Below are 20,626 nucleotides of genomic sequence, written 5' to 3' on the forward strand. Positions count from 1 at the left end.
GCCCCCTCGAGCAAATCGATGAAAAATGAGATGACAGTGCAGTGCAGTGCTACAGTATTTTCACATAGAGTTATTTGATTGCCTTGAGTTCCAATAGTCCAAGAATCATATTTATATGGATGAATACTATGCCCTTAAGTATAAAAGAAACTTTTATACTTAAGGCACAAACAAAAGTTTTAAAAGTTTGAAGTCAAACTTTTAAAGAAATACTGTAAGCTCTTTTTAAATTTAAATGACTTTTAGAGTTTATTTTCTAGGGTAGCCGCAGGTTTGTAAATTTCAGCAAAATCAAAAGTGAGGTCAAAATATTTCCTTTGAGTCTACCTACCCTGCACTTGAATGATCTTTACCATTATTAGATCTTACTCACCAGAACAGTTTATTTTAATCCAAGGATGAACCTGTACTGATACTCATAATCACTCATACATAGTCCATACTACAATTGGAAACTCTCAGTGTTGAATATTCCAAGGTTTTGCACAAATGTATGATGACATGTATTTATTATTTCCATTATATATATATATTATTGCATCATACAAGGAATTTTCATCCTGGAAGTCCTCTGTGTAGTGCCTACTTATCTTTACACTCCACTGCCCTGCAACATTGGAAACCACTAGTTTTATTTATTTTCAAAACTTTGCCTTCCCTAGTATAGCATGTAGTTTGACTCATACAGTATGCAGCATTTATAGACTGTCTTCTACTAAGTAATGAATAGTTTAGGTCCTTCCATGTTAAAAGGTTTAGCTTGCCATGGCTTGGTAGCTCATTTCTATTTGGTGATGAATAATATCTAATCATCTAGATGTACCACAGCACAGCTTATTTACCCATTAACTTGCTGAAGTTTGTTGCTTACAAGTCTGGGAGATTATGATTAGAGCTACTGTAAACAACTGTGTGTAGTTTTTTGTGTTGACATGTTCCTTCTCCTCTATACCAAGGAGTATGATTGCTGGATCGTATGGTAAGAATATGTTTAGTTTTGTAAAGAAAACTTCCCAATTGTCTCCCAACATAGTTGTACTCTTTTGCAATCCAACCAGAAATGCTGTGTTACTGCTTGACATCCCAGCTAGCATTTGGTGAAGCCAGTACTCTGGATTTTGGTGATTCTCATAGATAATATAGTGGCAGTTTTGTTAGAGTTGCTTTAGTGAAATGATGTGGGATATCACAGGCTTTTCATCTAGCTATCTTCTTTGATGAGGTGTCTGTTAAGGTTTGAGGCCCCTTTTTTTGGTTTTGGGGTCACACCTGGAGATGATTACTGGATCTACACTAAGGAAACACTCCTGCCCATGCTCGGAGGAGCATTTGGGATGCTGGGGATGGAACCTGGGTCTGCCGCATGCAATAAAAAAACCCCTTCCTGCTATGCTATTTCTCCAGATGTTTGGGGCCCATTTTAAATGAGATCCTCTATTTTTGTTTTTAGTTTTAAGAGTTCTTTGAGTACTTTGTGTAACAGTCATTTATCTATGTGTCTTTTGCAAATATATTCTCCCCGTCTGTGACTTGCCTTCTAATTATCTTGAAAAGTCTTTTTATCATCCATAAATTAGAACCCACAGCTTAAAAACAAAGTTCACAGTAACAAAACAGTACTTGGAAGTATTCTCTCATCTCCCTGTTAGTCACATCTTTTGCTGTTTCTAAGTATATGCTTTATCCTTTCCCAATCACTTCATTATTCATGTATTAGTCAGTTGAACTGGCATTGTAATAACCCTTTTCTGGTGTTTCTTTGGAAAAACACTCCACCATCATATAGGTGTGCTAATGATTCCAGATTCCCGGAAAATTTCAATATGATGCATACCAATGTGATCCCTAGGAATCTGGGCATAATTAAATTCTAGATGATATGCAAATTATTACCTACATGTAGGTATAACTAAGGGTGAGTCAATATTTCTGTGATATTTATTTTAAAAGAAAATTGTTATTAGTTTTTCTTTTTTGTGTGTTTGTTATTGAGAAAGACAGAAAACTGTTCTCCAAAGTGAGGACAAAGTGTTTAGTCTTAATTATATTAATATTAGCACTACTGATTGTTTTTAAATTTAAGGGGAAAGTCTAATGATTATATTAAATATTTATAATATCTCTTCATTTTGACTCTAAGGAATTTAGAAATATTCGTCCTATGCTAAGCAACGGATATTCTTATTTCTTATCAGGTAAAAAGTAGTAGGGCATTTGCCTTGCACAATGCCGACCCAGGTTTGATTCCTCCATCCCTCTCGGAAAGCGTGGCAAGCTACTGAGAGTATCCCACCCAAACAGTAGAACCTGCCAAGCTCCCCATGATGTATTCGATATGCCAAAAACAGTAACACCAAGTCTCTCAATGGAGATGTTACTGGTGCCCTCTCGGGCAAATCGATAAACATGGGATGGCAGTGCTACATTGCTTTGTTAAGAAATCTTTCTCCTTGGTAGGAGTCTTCAAATAATTAGAGAAATTTATTTATTTACTAGCGATCATGACTCTATCAGTAAGTATCAACCTAAAAGAGGGGTCAGTAAGTAATAATCTCAGGACAAGTTCAACCCACTACTCATTTTCTGTAAATAAAGTTTTATTAAAACATAATTACATTCTATTTCATTTATATACCATCTATGTATGCTTTTGCAAATCAACAGCAGAGCTGAATTTCTGACCTACAAAGCCAAAAGCATTTACTATTTGGCTCTTCACCGAAAAATATTTCCAATTCTGATCTAAAAGCCTCTTGAAAGGCTTTACATCATTAACCCAGAGCTTTTATAGGGAGAGTGCATTCTCTAAACAACTGCTTATAAAATAAGGATTTTTTAATTTGGCCAAATTACATTTTCCAGGCTTCAAAAAACATCCCCTAAAATGCAATGTGCTCTGATTTGAAATTGCAGTGGTTTGGTGAATAAATTCTTAGTCTTTCCAAAGTACATAAAAGAACCGGTAGTAGAAATAGGGTGATACAATTTTCTGTCTTGAGCCCCTTTGTATTCAGGTTTCCCCACTAGAGCAAAAGGAGAAACCTCATTCTACAGGGATATTTTAAAGATCAAGACAGATGATGTATATTTGTAAAGAAGTTTATTATTTATAATCAGAATAGATTTAATGCTTTGTTTTCCCCATTTTCAGCTTTGTTGCATAGACTTGTGATTTGTTTTCATTGATATTCATGTGGCAGTGTGACTGCCCTTGTCATTCATGTAGTTACTGTGCGCTGACAATTCATTCCTAGAGAGTGCATCTCATTTATGGCTTATTACTGCCCTCATCTTTCCTGCCCACTCAGGTCTACCCACTCATTCATCTCAATCCACTTGCACCCATAGCATGTCTCACACTGACTTGCCCTGTAATATCTTCGATTCATCCTTATGTGAAAAACATAATCCAGTTTCGGGGCTGCTTGAGATGGACACTGGCTAATAGAAAGGCTGGCAATATCCATTTTCATGAGTTCTAACAAGGCTGCTCACATTACTCCCTTTTATTTTCCTAGAAAATTACAATTATGATCTAGTACAATGCTTTAGTGTCTTGTAAGCTCTGCTCCATTTGAAATTTTCAGAAGAAAAAAGAAATTTTCAGAAGAAATTCAACATGTAAAGCATACATCTGGAGAGGGCAGGGAGCTAATTGGTACCAGAGAATTGCGATTTGAGAACATATTGTAGGGGTATCTTTGACTCTCAATGTAAGGGAAAGCTCTACACTATTTCTGGTTTGTCTGCTTGGTTATATGACAACCAAGGTGATGTTCAATGATTTCATGTGAAAGTGAACAATGGGTTCCACTTTTCAACACAGCTACAAACACTACATAAAGAAACACTACATAATACTTTTGGAACTTGGTAATGAACACAAAGGAGGGTGGGGGTTATTCCTTGAGAAGAGTCACGTTTGGGTTCAGTGGATGTCTTTAATTGACTTAAACTGCACCAGGGCACTGTCCTATAGTCCCTGTGGCTGTTTCAACATCTAACAGTTTTATAATTTTGTTGTTCTAACTGGATGTTTGACCATTGCCCACCAGCTATAGAATTGGGAGAATAAATAAAGTTAAGAATGATAAAGGGAAGTTAATACTGGTGGAGGGAATGGTGCTGGAATAATGGATACCTAAAATGGAACCATCAATAACTTTGTAAATCATGGCACTTTAATAAAATTTTAAAAATTAAAGTTAAATAGTAACATATGGGATGAGCAGGCTTATATCAATGCCTGTTTCTATTTTAATTGTCCAATCCTCCATATAAATGGTAAAAATGAGAAAGAAAAGAAAATCAGTCAAGTCTTTCTTTGTATTGAAACCACTTTCATAGCCCCAAGGTGAGTGCTAAAAAAATTCAAGGGTGCTATTATTTTATAATTCTACCCACGTCGTTTTAATTTAAGATTTAGATGTCATATAAGAGAAGAAAGGAGACAGAAGGAGTCTGCTGTTTTTTCATTTCAAAAATTTACTATGACTGTATGAACGATATGATACAATTAATTGATTCTATAGTCTATGGAGACAATTATATCATTTCTACTACCAAGACCAATGATGTTAACAGTGAATCAAGTCAATGTTATCATTTATACTTTTAAGGCTGTCTTACAAAAACAAGATGAAAATACAGGAGTGGTCCTTAGGAAGAGATGGGTTTGAGGCATGCTCTGTAAATTCAGCCTGGAGTTGCCATTAGGCAAACGACTCTAAGTTTTGTTTTCCTTTTAAGATTAACAAAGGTAAGAAAAGAATGCAGTGCCTATCTCATACAGCTGCTGCAGGATGAAAACATTCTTGGACAATGAACCAAGAATGTTTAGCAAAATGTCTGCAACAGAGCAAGGCATTAAACACGTTGATTCTAAGATAAATATTAGGTATGTTGGGGTCAATACTAGAGGGAATACTTGAAATGCAAGCAGGTATTCTTTTTTAAAAGGCCATGATATGGCTAAGTAGTTGAGAAATATATCCAGACTGTGAGACCTTAGAGTCCCTCTAACAGAGTTAAACATGAAGCGACAGTGTTGTTTTGCCTGATTTACATCAGACCTTTGTTGTTCAAGCACATTTTCCTCAACATGCTCAATAGGAAGCATTTATCCATCCAGATAATAGATATAAATCCATGCATTCAGATGTTCTTTGGAGTCAGAGATCAAGATGGAAATCCCCCGAATCATAGAGATTTGCGTCTATAAACTTGCTTATTATATTCACATTCAAGGAGGTTGGAAGGGATAGTGTCAGCTTTTTAACCAGAATCTTTTCATTACTTCTCCCTGTTGGGGCTGCAGCACATGCTGTGAGTGACCTCCAGAGATCCTCAAGCTGTATGCAGAGAGCAAATTGAATCGGAAAGCTTTATTAGACAAGTTTGTCTTTCAGCTGGTGGGAGTGGATGTCAGCCGAATTGGAAAAAAAAAATTTCCTGTGAAACTGGGTCCTGACCTTGGAAAAATCTCAAATCAAAGTGCATCATTCAATTCTGAGTTATGTCCTTCTTATTAAACATAGAGTGCTGTTTTTAAAAAAAGGCACATTCTACTTTAAACAAATAAAAATCAGTATAAAAAATAATGGGATTTCTCTATTGTTCTTGCTAGAATTAAGGAGCAAACAAAAAAAAAAGAAAAAAGAAAAACACACCAAATCTAAAATTTTGAAAATTCTATTAATCAAGGAAATATTCTTTCTTATTATGTCTTTTCTTCATAAATTTCTTCAAGGAAAAAAAATATCTGGAGGTGCCTGCCATATAGGCAGGGGAGGAGAGGGGGTGCTTGGAGAAGTGGGAGGGAAACTGGGGGAACTGGTGCTAGGAAATTATACTGGTGGAGGGATGGGTATCAGAACATTGTATGACTGAAACTCAACCATGATCAGCTTTGTATAAAACTAATCAATTAATTAAAAAAAACTCTGGAAGTTAAAGTGGTAACTGATTAAAAATTGTTGTATTTTAATATTGTCTCCAAGATTTCAAATGATGAAGAACAATAATTTTGAAGTTGTGATAATTATCTCAGAAGAACATAAAGTAACATAATTTCAACTCTTTTTTATTGAAGCACTATATTTCAGCTTAGGCATCAGTTTAGTTGGGTTAGCAATTTTGCATAAATAATAGACTAACTAGAATAAGTATACTCATCATGGACTAGCAAGCACTTTGTGAAATTAGATTAAAACATAACTTCCAGAAATATTGAAGAGAAAGTATATATAGTATGTATTTTAAGAATCAGACAGCATATTGTACTGTAAAGAAATAATAGATCAGAAAGAGAGTTAAGAAGTGGAGGTTAGCTTTAGCCTACAAGACCTGCAGCAAATCCACAGAATATCCTTATTTGATCAGTACTGAAATATTTGTATAAAAGTATACATTGGTAAACAAGACAGAATAAGATCCTCAGAGAACTTGGTTTATTACAAAGTAAAAATGACATACATTATTGAGCAGTTAAAAATCAGAGTATGAAAGATAAAAATGTACTCTCTGGGAGACGAGAAAAGAGGGGGCTCAAGAAAAGCAGTTTTGCAGAATAATAGATGCAGTTATGATCTTAAGGGAAAGTGAAGGGAGAGATCATTTAGGTGAAAGTGCTCAGTGTGGAAATCCTGAGCCCAACGAGAAAGAGACATACTAAATAAATGAAAGAAGCTGGGGCAGCTGGGCTTTGAAGGAAAAGGGCAGGGAAGGATTAAGAAAGGTAGACCTTCATGGAAGACCTTGTGAGCCATGGTAATGACTTGGAGATTTATTCTAAAAGCAGCAGGACACTAGTCAATGAGATGTACATTTTGCATTATTATTCTTTGTGGAGTAATTTTATATGAAGAATGGGTTAGAGGCAGGTAAATGAAATCAGTTAGAAGGCAAGCATTCAGATAAAATATGATGGTGGTAGAAGAGACGAAATGGGTCCTTGATAACCTTTCAGTGTCAATATTGCAAAACATAATGCCCCAAATGGGGGAAAGGGGGAGGGAAAGAGGTGTAGAGAGAGGAAGGGGAAGAGAGGGAGGGAGAGGGAGAGAGAGAGAGAGAAGAAAAGTGTCTGCCATAAGCAGAGGGAGGGGGTTGAAGGTGATGGGAGGGAACCCGGGGACACTGGTGCTGAGAAATGTACACTGGTGGAGGGATGGGTGTTGGAACACTGTATGACTGAAATCTAATCATGAAAGGCTTTACAATGCTCTATCCGACAGTGATTCAATGAAAAGTTTTTAAAAGGATAAAATAATTTTTGGCCTGCACCGGGTTCATTCCCCGGCACGTCCACCAAAAAAAAAAAGATAAAATAATTTGTATGAAATTTAAGTAATGAAATCAGTAGGGCTTTGTGGCTGATTGTATGCAGAAAGTGAGTGTGAAAGAGGCATCTATCCAAGATGACTTAGTGGTACTAGCTTGGTTAGATGGTCTTACCATTCTTACCATTTCCTGTGATAAGGAATACAAGTGTGTGTGTGTTGTGTGTGTGTACAAGTGTGCACAGGGGGATTAAATTTAACAGTAAAATTTTCAACGTGAAGGAGTTGATACGCATATAGCTCATACTCTGAACACACAGGGGACTTTATATAAATTTCACATTTTAGAGAAGGTATCTCTACAAGTAATACTTGCCGATACCAAAACCTTACATCTTCTCCTACTTAATCTGGTGTATTTTTCATTCCATTTATCACCTCATGACATGAAAGCAGGTCATGATTATCTTGTTTATCATATTTATCTTCTTGTAGAACTGCTGTGTCGGGAGGTGGGACACCCAGCAAGTTCAGAGCTTACTCAGAGATCACTGCTGGTTTCACTTGAGGTACTGTATGAGTTGTAGATTAAACCAGAGGTGACTGCATGCAACACAAGCATCTAAACCTCTGTAGTATGTCTCTGGCCCCAGCTTGTGTTCTTTATTGCTTATCCCCACGAAAACATTAGCTTCCCTAGGACAGGGATATTTGTATTTTTTATTCTTCCATTGCTATATTTATAAATTAAGGTACATATCCAGAACTCAGAAACTTTAGAATATAGTTGTCACCTGAAATCATGCGTGTGAATGAGATTAAAATATATGGAAAAAGTAGGCTTATCCTACTGTAGTCTGTTAAAAAAATAAACAAAAAAACAAGAAGGTCAAGTTTGACAGAAATCTGAGAAAGAATCACCAGGGAATTTAGAGAATGGGGTATTATAGATTTGAAATGAGAAAAGAAATGATTCATGATCAGTGACTTCAGCATTAAATTATGCTATGAGTATAGGTAAGATGAGGACTGACGTGGTATTTAAACATAGAGGCATTTTCTGGGCTTCAGACATTTACAGTGAACAGTTAGGGGGTAGACAGAGACAGAGAGACTCACTAGGGGAGTGACTGTAAATAAGAGGGAAATTTATCAGTACCTGGAGGAGAGTGTGTGTAGAAAAGTTTTAGGATGGGGAAAACATGTAAATACATAAATAGTATGAATAAAATCATGTAAGTCCACTTAAAGATGCTTTCCACTGCAAGGGGAGATTTTTTTGACATTCTGGTACAGAAGGGCATAAATGGTTAAAATAAATGGAGAAGAAAAATGCCAATTTCTCAAATAATTGTCAAACTTAGTAAGAACAGCAGGCAGAATGGTGCCATTATAAAAGGTAGATAAAGGCCATGCAAAATTGGTGCTGCAATTGAGATGTGAGATAAGTAGTTACACAGTCCCTGTTCTGATCCATTTATAAAGCCCAGAATAAGGAAGCAATGATAATATGTAACACAAACCTGCAGGTGGTGGGGAGGATGAAAGAGGCACAGATCCTTAAACATTAAAAAAAAAGATTTTTTTAAACATTTGAGGCATCTTCTTTGTTGATAGTTCACGAGGAATCACTTGATTAAAGCTAGAAAAAGTTTGGAGGGTGCTTGAGAAATTTTGAAGGAGCATTGCAGTGAGTGAAGATGCTATTTTCCTGCTCAAGCAGTAACTTACACAGTGACTTGACTTGGGGTTGGCAGTTGAAAGACTGTCTTTGAGTATAAAAGCAGGGGTGGAACTCAACCCACTCTGGATTTTTTTTTAAAAGAAGAGAGTAGGCAGTTAACCTTCTTGAGAATGTGTCTAAGAGAGAAACTTTTCCTGGAGATATTGCAGAATAATGAATGGCCCCTCAAAGACCTTTCAGATCACAATCTTACAATCTACAGTTGCTACGCTTTTCTTTAGAAGCTGTTTCCTTTTTTCAGGATAAAGTTCTATTCAACTTCAGAATGATTCAGCAAATTTTTGAGAAAAAAATATAGACACGGTGAAGCCTTTTGAGGGCTGTGGAATGCCTATTCTCAGCAACAGTTCTAATTGGCCCTTGAAAATAGCATAAGAAGAAATTCAACACTAGGATATATTCTTTACTGATTTCCAGGAATGGTTCTTTGGGCAGAAGGATAAAATAATATATTAAGGCATAAGTTCAGTTTACTATGCTGGACAACTTAATCATATTGATATGCAGGGTGATAAAAAATCATCAAGAATCAGAATACTTCATTCAGCTGTTGATCCATATCTCTTCTCTGGAAAATTCCAGAAATACTTCAAAGAAACATTAGAAATAACACATTAGATTGTTTCTCCTTTATCAGTTCAGACACCCAAATTCAGCCCTAATAGATGTTTGTGGTAACCAAACAAAACTGGCAAAGGCTAAGAGAAGAAGAACAAACGAGGGACTTCATCATCACAAAATGGATAATTAAAATCTAAATACTTTTTATACTCTATTAAGTTTGGGGATACTAACAATGACGCCACTGTTGTATACTTCCTATTAACTTGGAAGAATCTGGCTCAGGACCAGAAACTCCCACTGCCTGTCTTCCTTCTGATCAACATGAACAAACTGGGGCCATGCTAGCTAAGCTTTACTGCTGTTCGTTTCTGTTGTACAATGTGACACATATCATTATACTCAAACACTCTTGAATGCATACAAATATGAATCCGTCTATTGTCAAAAGTTGGGAGGTCTCTGGTTGCTTGGGGACGGTCAAAACTTTTGCCAGTCCAATTGCTTAGGGGCCTCGACAGTTTTGTTGTGGACTTTTACCTCTCTTATATTAGAATTTTTCTTTACACTTTATTTATTTATTCATATATTTCTCTGAGCTAAAAACATTTTTATTGATTGAGGTACCATGATTTATAATAGTTTTCAAGGTTTGGAAGTTTTAATTATAAAATCTATGATGGCACAGTCATGTCCTAAGTGCCAGGAGATATCATTTATTAATGAGGCAGGAAAAGATTTGGATTCTTGGAAACTGAGAGATCTTATCCCAAAGTTGAGCTGAAGTAGATTCAGCAGTGGGAAACAGAGCTGAAACGGAAAGGATATGATTGACATCTCTCCTTGTACTTGTGACGAGGATAGGGGTCTTCATAGCGGAGTAAGTATATGAGAACTAATTGACAGCCTCTTCTCTCATGATAGGTGAAGATAAATGAAGCCTACTTCACCAATAAATTAATCTTTTTCTCACAATTTTAATCAGATGAGTAGATAGTAGTAAGTCAAAGCTACAGTCAAACTCCAATTAACTTCATGCTTTAAGCTACCTAGATCGTTAAAGTATTATTGAAATACCTTTATGAAACACTTTTGCAGAGATGAGTGAAGTCCAAAAAATAAACATATAAATGACTCTGTGTACTTAATAATTAAGAGTAACCTCAAAATTGTAAGGAAAGTAAATCACTGCTTGAGATATGGTGGTTTGATAAACATCTAAGTATACACTTTGGAATTATAGAAGCCTATCTTTGAATATCTTCTCTTCTACTTAGCAACGCTGCAACTAAACAGTATACTTAACTTTTCTGACTCTTGATTTTCCTCATCTGAAAAATGGGAAATAAAAAATAACTCTTCAAAAACTAAGCACAGTGCTAATTTGAATACCTTTTACATTAACTTAGGTTCAACTAGTAGTAGATCCTTACTATTACTTAGACTCTTCAATGATTTCAGAGATCTTATGGAAGAACCAGGGTAATAAATGGGACTTAAAAGAAGTTACAAAGAGTATGAAGATTACCAATTCTGTGCAATTGTATCTGATGTGGAACACACCTCAGTGTTGTCCTGTGCTAAGGGTGAAGATAGGATTATCTTCTGAGCAGTGATGAAGAATCATAGGTGCTTGAAATCAGAAACTTCCAGATTCATAGGAAGAGCTAATGCTGATGGGATTTTCACAGAATATCACAAGCCAAATCTTTCTTACCTGCTCCCATTTTCATATCTACAAGAACATGTAATTGGAATAGAGTCATGCCGTTTGTTTGCATGCCATCTATAGCACTGCTTATAAAAGTGAGCAATACCATCTCCTGGTGAACAATGGAATAAACCACAGAGATGATAGTAGCCTCGGATGTCCTTAAGGGACTCTGTGAATTTAAAAACTGTAGATTTCCAAAGCAATAATGATATAACATCTCACAAACCAGTGAGAATGGTATATATCAAAAAGAACATAAAGATCAAGCTGGTGAGGTGTCATTAAAAATTCTTATTCACTGTTTTTAGGAATGCTGTCTTTATGGAAAACATTGTAGACACTTTCAAAAAATTAAGAAGAGAGCTTCCATATGACCCAGTGAGTCTTGGACACTAATGCAAGAACACTAATATATTAATTCACAGGTATATATGCACAACTATGTTTGTCACATTATTTATAATAATCAAATCCTGGAAAGAACCAAAGTGTTCAACAATAGATGAGTAGATAAATAAATGATAGTATTCATACACAATAGAATACTACTCAGTTTTGAGAAATTATTATACCATTCAATTCACTGAAATCTGAATATGACTGGAGTGTATGATTTATAAGTGAAGAATATGTACCTATGATCATATATACATGTAGAATAGATGAAACAAAGATGCAAATAAATTTATGTAGTACATCAGATGAATATAAGTAAAAATAAAACCATCTGATCATATTAATCAATGCAGAGAAAGCTTTAAACAAGATCAAAACTCCATTCACGACAAAAAACACTCAGAATGGTGAGAACCCTCCTAAAAATAGTATTGATCATCTATAACAAAACAACAGCTGTACCAATATAAATGATGAAAAATGAAAACATTTCCTCTGACATCAGGCACAAGGCAAGAACATTCATCCATATCTCCACATTTATTCAATACACCACTAGAAGTCCTAGCAACCCAAATCAGACAAGATAAAGAAATAAACAGATCCAAATTGGAAGATAATTCAAGCTATCACTATTTGCAGATGAGATGATAATGTAAAGAGGCCTTTAAAAGGCTATTAGAAACAATAATCTGATACAATGAAATAGCCAATTATAAAGCCAACACAAAAATTGGATGCATTCTTATATGAAAAAAAATTCGCCAGAAGAGAAAGAGATCAAATAATCTACCCCATTCAAAAAGGCGTCTAAAACATCAAGTTCCTAGGAATCAACTTAACAAACGATGTGAGAGATCTATACCTTGAAAACTTAAGTCACTTAATAAATAGAAGATGACCCTAGGAAATGTAAATATATCTTTTCCACATGGATTTGGAGAGTTAGTATTTTCAAAATGACTATCCTACCTAAATTATTATATAGATTCAAAACATACCCATCCAAATTCAGAATGCATTCTTCATAGAATTGTAACAATCAATATATAAGTCTGTATGGGATCCTGAAATAACCCAAACAGCAAAAGTTATACTAATATATAAGAAATTGGGACTTAGCACATCACCTCACTCAAAACTCTACTACAAAGCTATAGTGATCCAAACAACATATTAGTGGATTAAAGAGAGACAATCTGACTAATGGATTAGAGTATAGTATCCAAAGACAAATCCCCAGACCTATGATCAACTAATTTTTTGAAACAGAATCTAAGCACATGAAGTGAACTAAAGACAGCCTCTTTGATAAATGGTGCTGGGAAAACTGGATAACCACATGTAAAAAACTTGTAACCATATTTTCCACCCTAAACAAAAGTCAATTCAAAGTGGATCAAAAACTTTGATAAATTTCACTTTACTTTGATTACATTCAATATTTCAACAAAAAACTCACTATTATTGTTTGGAGTCCTCCCCCCAAATTTATCAGCTACACAGGCGGGGTGGGGGCTAGGGAGGTGGGGAGTTGGGGGGGGAGGTTTACTGTGGTTCTTGGTGGTGGAATATGTGCACTGGTGAAGGGATGGGTGTTTGAGCATTGTGTAACTGAGACTTAAGCATGAAAGCCTTGTATCTTTCCACATGGTGATTCGATATAAAAAAAAAAGGAAAACAAACCTTTGAGATCTGACCAGAATCAATGAAGCATATTTAAGAAAATGTTGGCACAACATTCTAAGATTTGGAACTCAAAAAAACATGGACCAAACTAAAAGAAACCAAACTGAATGGAAAATATTTTCACTCAAGCACATCAAACAAAGGACTAATATCCAAGCTACATAAAACACTCACAAAGAAAATCATTAACAATAACCAAAAAACCTATCAAAATTGTGAAGAGGATATGAAAAGGCACTTCTTTGAGGAAGACAGATGAACAACAGGTACATGGAAAATGCTCATCATTACTAGTTTTCAGGGGAAACTAAATGAAGATGACAATGAGGTATCCTCTAACACCAGTGAGAATGAGACATAAAAAACTGGGAGTGCTAGAGCGATATTATAGTGGTTAGGGCATTTGCCTTGCATACGGCTGACCCAGGTTTGATTCTCAGCATCCCATATGGTCCCCCAAGCACCGCCAGGAGTAATTCCTGAGTGTAGGAGCCAGAAGAAACCCCTGTGCATTGCCAGTGTGACTCAAAAAGAAAAATAAACTGGGAACATATTCTTTAAAATTTGTGTTGGCAGAGATATGGGGAGAAAGGAACTCTTATCCACTATTGGTGAGAATGTTAGGTTCAATGCCACTGGAGAACCATATAAAGATTTCTCAGTAAAGTATGATAAATCTGACATACACCCCAGATATTTTACTTCTTCATGACTAATCACAGGGCACAAAACCATTCACAGAAAATACATATACATGCTATTATTCATTTTGCAACTCTTAGCACAGTAAATAGGATATGTAAGCAACCAAGCTGTTCAACAAGAAATGAGTGGATTCTGCATATACACAACGATATACTATGCAGCTGTATAAAAGTGTGAAATCATGCAATTTGTTGCAAATTGGATGGAACTGAAGGACATAATGTTTCACAAATAAGTCAGAAGAAGAAAAAATACCAAATGATCTCACTTATCTGTGGTTTATAGGATAACAGGATGAGGGAATGCACAGTATCAAAGGGGGGTACCTAGATTACGCTGGTCCCTAGAGTAAATAACTGAGAAAGAGAACGAAGGAAAGAAATAAAGAGTGGTAAGAGGCAGACAGGAAGTAACAGGAGCAGAGGACAGCCGCCTTGGACACACTGATGTTGTGGAGATACGGTATATCCATATATCTGAACCACAGAAGGAATAAAAGTGAAAACATGAAATCTACACTTAACACCTGAACTTAAAAAAAGTGCCTGTAAAGAAAGTAGGATGGGAAGGAGGGGCAGGAACGAAACTAGGGACAGTGATTGAGGGAAGTTGACACAAGTGTTGACGCTGGTGTTGACAAATTGTATGTCTGAAACTCAGGTATGAATAACATTGTAAATCATGTTGTCTCAATTAAAAAATTAAGAAAAAAGAAAGAAGGGAAGTAGACAATTTTAAATAAAAAACCCAATTATTTCCAAAATAAGGGTGAGCAACCAGAGAAGGAAAATGCACATAAATATAGGATATTGACGCTCGAGTGGTGGGGGTTTTGAAGTAGCAGTACAAATATAAAACAGCAATATGGAAGATGTTGTAAACCACATTACCCCAACAGAAATAACTGGATGAAACAAAGTGGATTTCCAGTGAGCCAGGGAGAGTATTTTTCTGGATAGGGATAGTGAGCCAAATAAATTGGGAAAACTCTGTTCTACAGTATGGCTTCTTTTAGTATACAATGACAAAGATCATGGCATGACCCACAAGCCTGATATTTACTATTTGGCTCTTTATAAAACAAGTGTGTTGATTGCTTATCTAGTTGGTCACACAATTGAGATTAGAATTTAGACTTCTTGACCTCCAATGCGGCACTTTCCTAATTACACTTGAGACTGGCTCTCTCCAAAAATAATTATAGGAAGAGATGGTTTTACCAGTGTTTAATCAACTAGAAACTTCTATTAACTGGCACTTCTATGTTTATACAATGGTCATTCATTTCATTTCATAGTTATTGCCCAGGGGCATTGGAATAACTTTAATATCCTTATTTTGAGTCTTCACATTAAGTATGTGTAATTTCTTTTGAATATGCTAAATCGGGTATTCTGGAATGCAAATGTTCTCAGACCCAGCAGCTTGTGGATAGGAAAGGATTCACTTCGACATTTACAACCAGATTTGCTGGCTCTTTGCCTCCATCTGCCATGCAGGACTTCAATACCATGCAACGACCCATCTACCCAAATGTTTGAGAGTCTCTAAGAGAATTGCATATAAGTATGGCACTACTCTCCACAGGTCTGCTGCATTATGTAAATATTCCCTAGCTCAGTATGCTGTCCATTCCTAAGACCCCCTAAGGTAAATGTCCTTGGAGGGGAGCAGGAGTGGTAGAACTGAAATCACTGAACTGAAATGGACATTCCTTTGGCATTCCCAACACTGGCACATGTAGAAACAAGGATGCATCTCATTTGCAAAGAATCTTTGGCTAGTTCTTAAAGTGTAGACCCATCAATGGCAGTGTTGGCATCACCTTGTAGAGTTGTAAATTCTTGAATCCTCCTAGATCTGCTGAATCGGTAACTCTGGGACTGAAACTCAATCAGAACATCCAATACAGGCCAATGCTATTATCTCTTCTTTATCTTCTCTTTTCACCAATTACTGATTTGTGAGTAAAGATGATGACAATAAAAACTCTTATCCTATCTCCATGACCCTTTACTAATAACCCTATAAGTTCTTCTCTTCAAAAGGTTGAGTATCTACCCTTTAGATCTGCATTGGCATTACGACTTTTCTCTGACCATTGCAATGTAAAATTTGATTTGTATACATTCCAGAGTCTGGGTGTCAACTGGTCATGTCACTTCCACTCTTCTATCTTTATCACTGCTCTGAGAATGCCATTCCATGAAACCCAATCCACTCGACTGGAAGGTGATAGGCCTTGTGAAGAATGAAGGTTCCCCAGTCAAGAGCCAAATGTCAAATATCTTAATGAACCAATTTTAGATCATATCCTGGGAGTTGTCAGGTAACTGCATCCACATGGGTAATTTCAAGCAAGATAATCAGAACAGCTGTCCAGCTATTGATCATATACTCAGCTAAAGAGGCAGAGAATCATGAAGTTACTTTGGTCTCAAGCCATTATATTTTGGGAGCTTTCGTGCAACAGTAGAAAACTGGTAAATATAGATCTTCAAGCAAAAGTTCCAATTTTTCCCTAGAATTCAAATTTCTTCTTCAAATTGAAACAACATATACAGGTCTAGAAACTGGACCCCCTCATATTATATAATTCCAGGAAGAGGCCATAAGTAAAAGCAGCTTAGTACAAATCATGTCACCTATGGGCTTAGTTTACACACAAAATATTAGGTCAGAAAATGTCAGTGGCCATTCTATAGAGCTCTATGTTTCTAAGAAACTCAGTGATTCTTCAACTCTTTGAAAAGACAGAAATTCCCATACATTAAATGTTGAGTTTAATAATATCAATTGCTGGCTAGCTGCCTCTGTATCTAGAAGTACTGTTGTGTGCTTAGAGAAATAGCGCAAGGCACAGCAACAATGAAAAACAAACAAAAAAAAACACAGGCTTTTGGAGCCTGACACACTTGGACCAGAATCCTGACTGTGCTTTTTCACAGCTGTGTGCCTTTAATCTAGTTCTTTCCCCTTCTAAGTCTTGGAATCCTTACCACAAAAACATGTGCATAATCCTATGTGCTTTGGAATATTTTTGAGGCTAATGTAGCTAGCACAATAGTAGAAGTGCAATGGGAAAACTTATTATAATGAAGCCTAAATTATACTGCAATGCCATATAGCAAACAAAATAATAACCATATGTCAAAAATATCGCTCCAGCTCAAGTCTCACAGTGGAGACGTTACTGGTGCCCACTTGAGAAAATTGATGAATAATGACAGTGCTACAGTATATCAAAAATATATTGCAAATTATACTTTTAAAAATATTGTACTTATTCCCCATGAATATCGTTGAAGTCAGGAAATTGGGAACAGAGAGAAAAGAATGCTTTACTTGAATGAAAACAGTACAGGGTGTACCCAATTCTCTATTCATTCTTTCCATTTGACCTTCATGCCTTGAACATGTTTACATTATGCCAAGGTCAATGTAAGTTTGGTGGTGGGAGTGAGAAGTCCCTGGTTTTGAGAATATTCTTGGCTAAGTTCTCCAGCTCTGACCCCACTCTCTCTTTCCAGTGGCTGGGAATTCCAGGTATTTCCTAGACTTTGCCTATAGGTGGTGATGTGGAGGGAATAGGGTGGGATATAGGAGGGCCAAGCAGGAGCAATAAAAACAGGCTAGAAAACCTGACGGGTATCACCTACTGTTACCATCGTGCTTCTATCCTCTGTTCTGGCTTTATGAGTCTCCCTAGAATTTCGCCATCTATTCCACATTGAAGCCTTTGCTCTGGTGGTCATGTGTCTGCTCAGAACATTTTTCTCCCAGATAGACAGAAGGATCAGAGTTTCTCATGGCTCCCAGCTTTCTGATAGTTCCAACTTTTCTCTTAAGGGACAAGCTTTGCTCCCACCATTATAAACAACCCCGTTCACACGCCAGCTCCCTTTCCTTCACACCCCACTATCTTCTCAATAACTATTTCTCACGATTCAATGTGCACCCACCTTTTTGGGTTTTTTTTTGTGCCACACCCGGCATTGCTGAGGAGTTACTCCTAGCTCTGCACTCAGCAATTACTCCTGGTGTGCTCGGAGGACCACGTGGAATGTGGGGTATCGAACCCAGCTCAGTCTCATGCAAGGCCGACTCCTTACCCTTTGTACACACGATGGCTCTAGCCCCAGTGTGCAATCACCTTACTTGGAGATGCCTTCTGGGGATATGAAAATCCAGATTCTGATTTGTATGGCCTAGGGTCAAGGCTGAGATTGTGTGTTCCTAATAAGATCTCATTTGACTTCCATCTGTAGACACACTCTGTAATGCTTAGCAATATCAAGACAGATTTTGTTTTCTTTATTAATGTATCATCTTCCGTTCTCTTCCAACAAGAATGCATGTAGCATGAAAAGAGGGACTTCATCTATGCAGCTTCTTTAGCACCCAGCGTGAAGTCCAATAAAGATAAATTAGTCAATAAATATTTATTAAGTGGATGGATTATGGATGTTGTCGGAAATCAAAATTGAAACTTTGAATGTGTTTTCTATCAAAAGCAATATTGCTTCATCGAAGTATTTTCCAGGTTAAGTAGATTCCTGTGCCCTGCCTCTGGGCCCCTCATTGTAAACTGGCTTAACTAGAAGCATAAATGGCATTTAGAGTTCAACAATCTTATTAACACACTGTTGGAACCCAATCTCTTTATGGATTTAGAGAGTCTGTGGCTAAACAAACCAAAGAAGACTAAAATACAAACTAATGGGGCCAGACATGCATGTGCGTTGAGAGAACCAAAGTAAAAATGAAATGACTAATAAAGTTAGTTGGCTATAAACCCTTACATATCAATTTCAATGTGCAGATTGACAAAAGAAAAAGTCATGCTTACCTCATCTTTTCCTTTACTTTTTAACAGTACTTTGATTTTTGTGGGCCATACCAGGCGGTGCTCAGGGCTTACTACTGTTAGGCTTGTGAGACCATGTGGGATGCCTGAGATCAAACTCAGGTCAAGCACATACAAGTCAAGCACCCTGACCACTGTTCTATCTCTGTGGCACCCTTCTATCACTTTTTCAGGTCCTCAGTGCCATTTAACCTAACTGATCACTGCTTAGAAACCCCAGGGGTTACATGGTACACTGTCTCTTTGAATCCCATGCTATTATTGCCTTCCATTAAATCAACATTGTCCTCCCCTCCCATCTGAATGGTATCACCTACTGTTACCATGATGCTTCTATCCTCTGCTCTGGTCTCTTGAGTCCAGATTACAATTGTTCTATGCAGTATATTTCTACAAGCTAGGAAACGAATATCAACTTGACTTGAAGAAGCAGTTCTCATCCTTTCCCTCTTCAATTATTTGATATTTGAAAAGTCGACAAGGCAAAAAAAATACAAAATAAAAGTAATAAAGTACCCAAAGGTGTTTTAGTTCTAATTATAGAAGTAGCACAGCAAAGAAGTGTTCTGGCTTCTTTCCCCTGAGATTCAAAACCAGCTTTAACATTGCCATAAGATTTTATGCATCCTTTCTATTAACCAGTGGAGAGAAAGAGACATTTAAAAAGCAGAAACTGTTGAAATTTCTGGGTCCCTTCAGGTGAATGGTTCCTAGAAAGTCGAAGAAACAGCACTTACATCCCCCAATCACTGAGCAGACAATGGTGATACCCCAAGCACAAATTCCCCATTTAGTTACCGGCCAACAGTGAAATTCCTAATATATGAAACCTCGAGTTCCTGATATTCCTAAAAATAAAATTTCCCTCAGTCAAACAACAAAGAGCTCCCCGAGGCTGTACTGGGCAGACCTGTCTCTCTCATATATTTAAAAATCTTTCTTTGGGTTGGAGAGATTGCATACGGGTTCAAAGCACTTGCCTTGCACATGGTGGACCCAGTTCAAACCCAGCCACACATATGGTTGTGCCGCGAGCATCACCCTATGTGTCACTTCTGAGTACAGAGCCAAGAGTATCTCCTGAGCACTGCTGGGTTGTAGCCCACTCCCCTCCGTGAAATAATTATATTTTTAAAAATGTTTTGCTCTGGCCTAAATATCTTGCTGAAGAGTAGTCTTTTGACCAACTCACCACTCGAGTCTGTCTGGATCCCTCCTTGCAGGAATATTGGCTGCTGATCCTATTCTTCCCAAGGCACTGATTGGCCTTCAGCGACATTTCTAAGGTCTCCCTTTCCTCCCAATTGGCAATGTTGGGGCCATTACTCCCCAACAGTAAATACAATGGGTGTCCCCTATCTCCAGGGTAACTCTATACAACCAGCCCAATTCCAATGTTCCATGGGATTGACATAGGCCTTTGCTATAGGTCAAATCACCTCTCAACCTCGTGCACTGTCAGGTTCTGCTAGACTTTTTTCACTGCTATTGTTCGATTCCTCCACCCCTTTTGGAGAGCCCGGCAAGCTACTGAGAGTATCTCGCCCACATGGCAGAGCCTGGCAAGCTACCGGTGGTGTATCCGATATGCCAAACACAGTAACAACAAATCTCACAATGGAGATGTTACTGGTGCCCGCTTGAGCAAATCGATGAGCCATGGGATGATG

At 37.1% G+C, this 20,626-nt stretch overlaps 1 protein-coding gene across 1 annotated transcript in view; it reads right to left on the bottom strand.

The window, feature by feature from the left end:
* DMD (dystrophin) overlaps positions 1-20,626 on the bottom strand; it is a 2,715,231-nt gene that overhangs the window by 773,635 nt on the left and 1,920,970 nt on the right. The window lies entirely within an intron of this gene.

Source organism: Sorex araneus, chromosome X (genome assembly GCF_027595985.1).
Source record: "Sorex araneus isolate mSorAra2 chromosome X, mSorAra2.pri, whole genome shotgun sequence".
NCBI classification, from domain to species: domain Eukaryota; kingdom Metazoa; phylum Chordata; class Mammalia; order Eulipotyphla; family Soricidae; genus Sorex; species Sorex araneus.